Source organism: Medicago sativa, chromosome 1, assembly GCF_051527215.1.
Source record: "Medicago sativa cultivar Bolivia chromosome 1, Bolivia_mono, whole genome shotgun sequence".
NCBI classification, from domain to species: domain Eukaryota; kingdom Viridiplantae; phylum Streptophyta; class Magnoliopsida; order Fabales; family Fabaceae; genus Medicago; species Medicago sativa.
The window spans coordinates 6,477,536-6,488,871 of NC_140749.1; the positions used below are offsets into that span (position 1 = coordinate 6,477,536).

General features: G+C 29.9%; 1 non-coding gene across 1 annotated transcript; it reads right to left on the reverse strand.

Moving 5' to 3' along the window:
- Positions 1 to 6,272: 6,272 nt before the first annotated feature.
- TRNAL-UAG (transfer RNA leucine (anticodon UAG)) lies at positions 6,273 to 6,352 on the reverse strand. Its single transcript has one exon. It is a non-coding gene; the product is annotated as a tRNA-Leu (tRNA).
- Positions 6,353 to 11,336: the final 4,984 nt, after the last annotated feature.

Sequence of the window (11,336 nt, forward strand, 5' to 3'; positions counted from 1 at the left end):
GGAATATGGTGTCAACTCTTTGTTATGGAGTATATAAATATGGTGTTAAACATAAAAAACGATATCCACATGACATTTCTCACGTCAAGAATTCATAGCAACTATTTTCGATTGGTAAAACAAGGTCGAAGAATATTTAAATTCTGAACTTTGATCTTGCAACGGTCATAATTGTGCAAATAGCGTTTATTTTCCATTTGTTCTCAAAACAATGATGTTTTCTTCCAAAACTCCATATAACTCAATCAAAAAACAGCGAATTTAAATAGCATATTCCAACCAGAACCACATATCTTGTCATCAATTATCTCAATTAACCTAATAAAAGAAAATATATATTTTGTTGTGTCATTTTCTTCTCTTTTTTCATCAGCTCATCGCTTTTTGATGCACATATTGAATCAGGGATTTGAATCAGTTGTTTAATAAAAGAGTAAAATACACTCCCCTCCCCTCAAAGATATCAATATTACACTCCCCTCCCCTCTTGTTACAAAACACACACTCCCCTCCCTTAATAAATTAAATGCACTGCAACTTGATCCATTTGTGCATTTTGAAAGAAGCAACTGCCAAGTTAATTTGCAGACAATTAAAAAAGACTCCACCGCTAAGAATTTCTTCAACCGATATATGTAATATTTGGATTTTTTCCTAATTTGAAACAAGTTAATTTGGATCTTCAACCCCAAAGCCGTTCTCAACCAATCTTGATCAATTGCAAGTTAGATGTCCATGTATTGAAACAGATCCAGATATGATAAAGCGCACAACCACAAGACCTTGAAAAACGCTCAACTTTGTGACGCTGCCATATGAAACTTCTTAGTTGTATTAGCTGGAGTCCAAACTGAACCTAAAGTTGGATAGTTGTAACAGTCTTTGAAAGAGGTGGAGTAACATGCTTGGAGAAGTTAAGGGTTATTTTGGTAAAAGAAAATATTGTGCAACATAAATGATTAAAAAGTTAACAGATTGTTTAAAAATTGGGAAAAATGTGTACTGTATTTTGTAACTATCAAGGGAGGGGAGTGTGTGTTTTATAACAAGAGGCGAGGGGAGTGTAATACTCATATCTTTGAGGGGAGGGGAGTGTATTTTACTCTTAATAAAATAATACGTTGTCTTCACATGAACATGATCAATCATCACTATTTTGATTGTGTTCATAATCTATAAAGTTAACTTCTTTAGATTTAGACGACAATGTTGTTGTAATACGAATCCATCTCATTTTTTTTTTTAAACAAAATATTTTTCAGGGTATTGATTCTTTTGTGAGAGTTGAACCTTTTACAAAAAGACCCATAAATAAAATATTATTTTAATATTATATAAATCATTATAAACTATGACAAGTATTCTCTATTAGCATAAATGGTGGAAAACAATGGATTTAATTTTTGTTATTGTGGATGACCGTACGCCAATAAACTTGAGGTGTGTAATTATTGAGCTAAAAAATAATTCGCAAATTTGTGCGATTCTCCCATAATACAATAAGTTCTTCTCAACGATAAACATGTTGACGATATCGTACACGAGAAAAGATATGTGAACATTGGAAAAATTTCTCCCGTTGAACTTCTCTATCTCAAATTTTGCTGCCATGGTTTTACACCAATTTTTTCCCCCTTATTTGTTGAGGGGTTTCCACGTAAATATTGTGTGTTCGGTTTCTCTTTTCTCGTCTCTTATTTTAGCTGTGTGATAATATTTTGTTACTCTGGTACCCAACAAGATACACATAGTAACCGAGGAAATTATCATATCAAAATTAATATTGGGTAATTTTACATAATACTTAATAAGCTACTGGTTTTGTTAGTTCCGTAGAACTTCCACTTATCTCCACTTGAAGTTAACTCAAACAAGCGTTAGTGGTGTTTTGTTTTTGGTGTACAAAAAACTACTATTTCTATGGAAAGAAACAATGTATTACCAATAGTGATATAAGTCATTTACCAAGTAAAAAGAAATAGAGCAACACATGGTTGAAAGTTGAGGCTAAAAGCGCGGTTTTCAAAATAGGGGTTAAAATCGGTAGTTTTGGAAATTTGAGGGGGCAAAAGTGCATTTTAACCTACATTAAATGCATCGAAGCTTACTTTTTAACTTGTTTAAAAATCGCAAATTAAATATTATTTGTTGATAGATTCCTATCCAATATTCAAATCTCTCACTTTCACACCCCCTTCTTCCCACCTCCCCTCTTGGGGGAGTTCACAGCCTCGACCTACGCCCCACTAATGCACACACTACAATCTCTAGTAACTTATGTCTCGCTCATTCCACAATTGAGCACAACAAGAGCACATAACAACTTTAACTTTCAAAATTGTTGTGGAAAGAAGCATATTAACATTTTTAGAATTTCGTTAATTTTTTTTTAAATAAAGTCTTAGAGAAATGTTATGAACATCTATCTTCTATCGGACAAAATTCATGTGGATTTCACTACTTTATATGATGTCTATTTTTAAAATATGATATTCACATAGATTTCATCCAATTAAAAATTAAATGTTAAAGAAAATGTTAAAAAGAAAGTGTCCAAGACATTCCTCAAAGTCTTAACAATTAACACAAAACAAGCTATTAAACAAGTTAATAAAACGGACCAAACTTTTAAAAACGAGAGGACAAATTTATGTTGGAACAAAGTAACTATTTTGTGTTGATTTTGGGAGAATGAAAAGAGAGAAAGAGAAGAAGAGATTGAGATTAAGAGATTAGAGTTTGAGAATAATGAGAGGAGTATTATTGATTTCTCAATTCCAGTTACAAAGTCCATACGATATAGTAGCTATTTATAGGCATGGTTTAGTTACACTTGATTGCTTAACACACAAGCAATGCTTATAATAAACCTTAACTGTTTTATTTGCAAGCTAATCAACTGAAACTAACTTTTAACTAACTTAACAAACTGAATTAAACAATCCAAACAATTTAAAAAAAACACATTGTCAAGTAATATGCATAATCATGCTTTAATTTTTTAAATTAGGGCTATCATATTCAAGAAAAGTCTGATTTCCAACCCACTGTATTCACACCTCTACTTTAGTACTTGTTTAGTAGTCAAATGTTTAGATAAAAAAAATTTCGGCTCAATTTCAAAATAAAAATTGAACAATAAAATGGAAAATAAAAATTATGTTTGAAGGCAAAAATTATAAATCTTAACCCCAAATTAAAATCAATTCTACAAACAAAATCAATTATAATAAAAAACCTACAAATACACCAGAAACAATTTTAGATCTTTCGAATATCTTTTGTTATTCCAAAATGTGTGGATGTAAAGAGTAAAGACGAGAGACTTGGAATTTGGAAATATAGCATATTGCACCGTGATTTAGAGACAGATGGGCACTCAGAGAACGTGTGAGGACTGAACAAAAGGTGTGTTGTGTTTGTGAGTAGTTTGTTGTGGGAGAAGCCAAATATCATGCAATTCAGCTTCATGCCAACCTATACTGTGTGGACAACAACTACGCCACAACACCCATATGATTCCACAGGTTTATTTAATTGGTGAGTTTTAAGTGAATAAATTTTAAAATAGTTTAAGGGTCTTAGTTGAAATAATTTAAAATTTAAGGGGTACAATAAAAAGTTAGAGGGACTACAATCAACACATAACTCAAGTCAGATGTATCAAAATTTTAATGGAGTACGATTTATATAGAGATAAAATACCTATCAAAAACGATTCCACTAGGTAAGGGATTGTCTCACTTTGGAGAAGAAAAGTCACTTGATTTTCTATCTTCCTATCTTCTTAATCACCATTCTTTCTTCCACTTATTTTCCCTATTATTTGGGCTAATGTTTGATAAAAGTAGTAGGTGGCAGATAAGCTAGTGTATATTAAGGGCTTGTTTGAATGAGTTTTCGTTTTTAGTTTTTAAAATCTACTTCTTAAAACAGTTTTGACAAACAGTTTTTCAAAAGAAAATAGAAAAAAAAAAACTGTTTGGTAATATCATTTCTTAAAACTGTTTTGAAAAAGAGAAAATGAAAAAATTTGTTTGGAAAACTGATTTCTAAAATCTGTTTCGAAAACTTAAAAGAACAAAACTGTTTGATATATTTTATTTTTAATAGTTATTTATTTAAATCATAATATATTACCTAAACAATTAACTTCTTCTAATATATATATATATATATATATATATATATATATATATATATATGGGGATAAGATCAAATGACACCAAGGTGTCAAATTAAATTTGACACCAAATGCTAACCATTAATCCAACTTTAATCTAACGTCTCTCATCATTTAATGAATTGATGAGAGACGTCGGATTAATGGTGAAGATTTGGTGTCATATTTAAAATAAGGACCAAAAGTTATCTTCAATATAAAATTACCATCAAACTCAAAAATAAGTATCAGAAGATGAAGGTAATTTTGGAAAGAAAAAAAATTCATATATAATTGTATCTAAACAAAATTAGTTGTTTTTTTCAAAGAAGTGAACTCACACCTCATAGACTTATTTATTCTGCTTTGATAAGACAAAAATATTATATCACATACTTTCATTTTGACAATAAATTACTAATTAAACAAAAATCATTAATAATGAGTACTATTTTAGGAAATCCAATTATATTTTATTTCATGATGGGGAGATTTTTATTTACGTAATAAGACAATTGTATAATTTTACTAATTTAATAATCAGTACGGATTTCTGCGAGTCCGGGTATTTTAAATATGTTTATCTTATTCTATATGTGTTAATAATTTTGCTAAATCCAGTTAATTGTATCCATCAATTCATCTTTTAATTTACGAATAATTAAAATATGGTTTGTTTTATTTTATTCGTATGTACCTATTATGATAATCGTCACGCACCGGTAGATAGTGAATTTAATTTGTTGATATCATGCACACATAATTTTGGTCCTCATTAATTATATGTCTGACCCAAACAACACCGTATAAATACATTGGTTTTATTCATATTTTAAAACCTTTTTAATATGTTTTTCTTATGAAATTCTATTTTCAAACGTTTTTGAATTTTGTTTTAATTGTACTATAATATTATTTTATTCAATAAATCATAGATGCAAATGTTTTATGAGAGTCAACTAAGAACACTGTTAACCCACGAAATAGTTGCAGAATAGAGTGAAAAATATTGTCCAAGAACAATGAATAAAGTTACAGAATATTACGGTAATGCCATTAATGAAAACTGGTTACTTTTCCGTGTTTTCTCATTTCAAAATTTTGAAACGAAAAACGCAAAACCGAAAACGAAAACACGTTAAAGCTGTTTTGCTTTTTTACTTTTTAAAACAGCAATTTTGAAAATTGTTTTTAAAAACAATTTTCTAAAACAGCATATCCAAACAAGTTTTTCCTTTTCAAATTTTTAAAAACCAAAAAACTGTTTTTGAAAACTAAATCAAACAGGCCCTAAGTGTTTGGTAAAATACTCTCTTGATCCTTTAAGTTTAACAAAAATATTAGATTCTTTAAGTCGTTAATTTATTGTACCTATATGAATTTTTTAAGTTTTAAATAGGTCTTTTAAAAGATAACGGTACATTAAATTAACAACTTAAAAAACCAATTTAAAATTGAAAAACTCGAAGGACTAATGAATTATTTTTGTCAAACTTAAAAGATCAGAGAATGTATATGGCCTAAGTGTTTAATAAAGCTTTTTTTTCTTTTAAGTGAAGTGTTTGATAAAGTTTTTATTTTTTGAAGAGAAGTGTTTGATAAAGTTTTTTATTTTTTTGACAAAAGTGTTTGATAAACTTATTAATCGAACTAATTGATCAATATATAATGATATTTTTAATTAATATATTTTTTTACAAGACTTTTAATTAATATATGTGCACTTGAAAATATAATTTTTTTCCTTTCAAATAATGCACAATGATTTTTTTTCCCCGATAAATTAGTGGTATTTTTCTCCTCTTCTTTTGATAAATTAATGGTACTCTTCTTTAGATGCCTATAATTTGTAAAAAAAAAAAAACAGATACCTATAATTGAGCAATTTCAGTAAAGTTTTCGCATGTTAAATCAAAAATTAACGTGGGAATTTTTCAGTTTGGCACCATATGTGAAAAAACATAAAAATCCTTAGATGCCTATAATTTGTAAAAAAAAAAAAACAGATACCTATAATTGAGCAATTTCAATAAAGATTTCGCATGTTAAATCAAAAATTAACGTGGGAATTTTTCAGTTTGGCACCATATGTGAAAAAACATAAAAAATATGACGGCTGTGGGATTTGAACCCACGCCCTTTCGGACCAGAGCCTAAATCTGGCGCCTTAGACCACTCGGCCAAACCGTCTTTGATGTCTTACTGCTTCTGTGTTTATACTTAATCGCCTCTTACGGTTTAAAATATCCCTAATATTTTTTTGACTGTGTATTTTTTGTATTAAATGCTGACTTTGCTTCATTGATTCTTTGTTTTTTGTTTCATGATGAATAATTAGCATGTCAATTCTGTATACTTGTTAATGTTATGTAAACTTTTTATCAATCTACTTTTTAACTCATCCACCAAACTAACAATTCAACTGTACACTCTTAAATTCTACTTTAAAATTAAGTGTCTTTTTACATGTTTTTTTAAATGGATTAAGTTTCATTGCTAAACATTATTATATCAAGTAGCGGTTGATTGTTCTCATAAAGAAATGCATCAAATTTAACTCGTGTTATCGTTTTTAGCGTGGCCTTTTTTATTTTAAAATATACATATGTTTATGGGAAATGCTAACGAGTGTCCTAAGGGCACTCTTTAAGGACTTTATATAGTAAATTTTTATGAAAAATTGTGCATTCAATGCATTGGAAATTGAAGTGTCAAACTTTTTCAAAGAATAATTTCTTAATTAGGAAACCTTAAAGAGTGCTCTTAGGACACTCGTTAGCAAGACCCGATGTTTATCATAATCATAGTATTATAGTAGAAAATCATTGGCGTATCTACTAGGAATTAACTAGAATTAGAAAACGTGCGGATCCAAAAAGTTGCATCAAATTCAAAGTCCACGCATTAAGCATGGTATAGTTAGCATAATCACCAGTTGATTAATTACCATGAGAATAAACGTTCTATAGCATGAACACAATAAGGGTATACTCCCTCCGGTCCTATATATAAGAAATGATTCTTTTTTAGATACATTTAATAATTAATGTATTTGGTCTTCATTGTAAACGAGATACATTAATTATTCAATGTATCTATAAAAAGAATCTTTTCTTATATATAAGATCGAAGGGAGTATACCTTAATTAACTTTTCTCTCTTACACGCAAAGGGTGTTTGGCCTAAAATTGGGCACTTTCTTAGCTAACTAGAGACGGTTTTATCTTTGTCCGTTCTTATTTTAATTTTGGATGCTTCATAAGTTCATGCATCTGGAGCAAAGTAAGGGTGATGTATATAACGTAGCAATTATGTGGTAAGTAATTGACACGTACAATATACAAAGTAATTACACGGCAAGAAATTCAGATTCTTTTTCTTTTACATCATACACCCTCTGGTCACTAATATAAGCAAAAATCTACATTTTAGATTCATTTATTTAATGATGCACATGATCTTTATTATAGACCACATACATCATTAAATGAATAAACCTAAAATGTAGATTTTTGCTTATATTAGTGACCGGAGGGTGTACATATGTAAAAACAAGATTCAATTCTTCCTTTTCTTACTGTACCTCATAAGCACACATGTTAAACGTACCACACCTCATTATTTAATGTTTGTGGATACATGATTGGGTTTTAGCAATCTTAGACCATTTACATTCAATGACGTGGTACAATTTTAAAAGGACATATGAAATGAGAGAAAATTATAAGCATCAATGTTCATGTATTAAAATAGTACAAGTAAAGGTAATGACTATTCCGAGGATAAGTAAGTGTACGTATATTTGTCATCAACCTAGTTTGATCACAATGCGTAGATGCGAAATTTCGTTCTTATCTATAAACATCCTTATCCTAGATTGAAACTTCGTCATTTGGGATAAAAACAACTTTTTTTTATTGAATTTTACTTGTTACTTTCTGGTCAAGGAACTTTACTTGTTTTAAAAAAAAAAAAGCAAAATGGGGTATAAGGAGGAAAAATAAAATATGATTCGTACTTTACATGCGAAAAACGCTCGGAGAATTATATTCTTGAGGTTATAGGACTTGAAGTTAAGGAGTTTTTGAGTTATGTAATCAAGAATTAGATAACTTTTTGGTCTGAATAAATATATCAAATTTCGTTGTTTCGGTAAATTTTAAACAAGTTTTGGTCTTTAATATTTTTTGTTGTGACTTTTGATTTCTATTTTTAAATTAATTTATGCGTATTATTCATATTTTTGAATAAATTCTAACACATGTTTCAAATATTATAACAATCTTTCGCATAAAAATTTGGATTTTTTTTAACAAAATATGAATTTTTACGCAAAATCTTTATACTAACAATTTAGAGTTTTTAGAAATAGCCTATTCTAAAATCCTCTCCTCTAAAGATGTCCAAATCATCATAATCTTACTTGGCATTTGTTCCAAAAATTTCTCCTAATTTTTAATACAAGCTTAATAATTATAATTATTATTAAAAAACCGTTTTTTATTAAACATTAAATTGTACATAAAATACATAGTTGGTTACAATCAAAAAATTATTAATATAATAATTGTTTCGATTAGAATTTATATGTTACATTAAAAATTTGTACGTTACAATCAAATAATTATTAATATAATTATTATTCGATTAACATTTAAATGGTACATTAAAAATTTGGTAGGTTACAAAATTATAATAAATAACTTGAATAAATTATATTTTGAATTTTGGTCCGTTACACTATGACAATAACCTACTAATTAAAAATTTAATTGTAGTAATTAGTTTTTAAGGTTATATAATTAATTTTTATTCGTTACAGAATTATATTACTTAATATTAATAAGATATTATTAAATTTCAAATGTTATGAAGTTAATTTTTTGTAGGTTACATGAAATATAATCTAATCGTTTAATGCACATTTTATAATATTAAATATGTTGATAATATTAATTTTAAAACTGTCAAATTAATAATTAATAGATATTAACCGTTATGGTTCTATTTTTAATATAAATAGTAGCGCTTTTGGGTACAAGTACACAACAATCACAAAATATAGTTATTCTTTTTCTGTTCTCTGGTTCTCTGATATCTATATTCTAAGTTATTTCTGTAATTTTTTCTATTGCAAAGAAAAATGTCTACGAAACACGACTTCATCTTTGATGTTTCGCCAAGAAAACAATCGTGGACATTGGTCGTGAGGGTTGTTCGTGCTTGGTTTGTTCAAGACTACAAAAATAAAAAACTACCATTTCCTATGGAGTTGGTTCTAATGGATCGAAAGGTACTTTATTCATACGATTTTTTTTTTTTTTAAAGTACAGTGTTTTAATCTTTGTTATCTAGGGTGATCGAATAGGTGCGTCTATACGAAGAACATTGATCTACAAGTTCAAGGAGCAGCTTCAAGAGGGAATGGTGTTCACGATTTCCTCATTTGATGTTGCTTGCAACAGTGGTTCGTATAGACCATCACACAACGAATAAAAACTGAATTTTACAATCAACACAAAAGTCAAAATATCTAAATCTTCTTTGGTCCCAACAAACATGTATTCGTTTACACTGCATTGTTGGAACAAAATGTGTTTAACAATGAACCTTAAAAAGTTTTGATGATAACAAGGTATTAAAAATTGTAAATTGGACTAGCTAATATTTGTTCAAGTGTACAGGACCATAATTATAAAGTTACATCATCATTGGTTCTGAATGAGCAAATAAAGAGCAAAGGAAATGAAGCTTAGATGATTCTGAAGGCAAAGCGCTCCTGAAGTCAAGCTGCTCCTGAAGAAATAGCGCTCCTGAAGTAAGCTGCTCCTGAAGAATAGTGCTTCTGAAGACAAGAGGTCCAGAAGCCACATCATCAGAAGCTGCAGAAGTCATATCATCAGAAGCTGCATCATCAGAAGCTGCCTCATCAGAAGCTATTTCATCAGAAGCTGAATCTCAACTGGATTTACAAAAGATTCAAGATTTGAAGAATTATCAATGCAAAAGCTGTCTATTGGATTCGAAAACACAAACGAAGGATTAGTGGAGTTTTGCAACGGTCATTTCAAAGGTGTTTGAAGGCTTGTGCTTGCAATTTGGACGAAAGCGTTGACATTGTACTTTGTACGAATTGTACAACCACGTTCTCCACTACTCTGTTTTGTGTCCACGCTACAAGACAAGAAAACAGCTCCAGAATACAGCTTCGCCTGCATAGATGTTCCTTTGGATAAGGAATGGATTTCAAATTTGTTCTTCATAGGACAACAACCAAATCAGGCAAAAGATCATTGGTGAAAGATCAAGCTTCAACAACGACTCTTTGGTGTGCTGGCAATTTCACAACGTCTCTTTCACACCTCTATATAAAGGAGTGAAGAATTAGAGTTTCGGTAATGCAAGAACGCTGAACGAAAGACTCACAAGATTTTCACAAGTACCAAACCTCTGCTGAAATTGTTCTGCATTCACTTAGAATTTCTGTGTCTCAAAGTCATATCTTAGAAATTCTTAAGTCCATTGAGTCTGTATCTGATTTGTATTGTGAGCACCTCTTATTGTATATCAAGTGTTCAACCTTAAACAATTTTCTGTGTAATTTTGTTTAGTTAGGAAGTCTCTTGCAGTTGTGCTTGAGCAGGAAGTCTCTTGATTGTGTTCTTGAGCAAAGGAAGTCTCTTGCTTGTGTGCTTGAGCATTGGAAGTCTCTTGCTTGTGTGCTTGAGCATTTGTAATCAGATATTACTCATAGTGAAATCTCCTTGGAAGTGCAAGGGGGACTGGACTACTTCCGGATTGTGGAAGGAACCAGTATAATTGCTTTGTGTCGTTCTTCTTCTCTCTCTCTGTTTTATTCCGCTGCATTTAGATTCTGATTATCACTTCAGAAGCTGTCTCGCTTAGCTTCTGATCAGTGTGTTCAGTTTTTAGGAGAAACGAAGAATTTTTCTAAAACACAATTCAACCCCCCTTCTTGTGTTTTTCTCACCTTCAATTGGTATCTAGAGCCTTGGTCTGTTGTGTAACACTTAACCGTGCAACAGTCAAAGATCTGAGAAAAACATGTCTACTCCTCCTCCTACTGGTTCTAGTGATACTAGCTATAAACATGTCTCACATGATTATAGTGATAGTAAGAAAACCAGTGTTGGAAAAGTTCCAAAGTTCAATG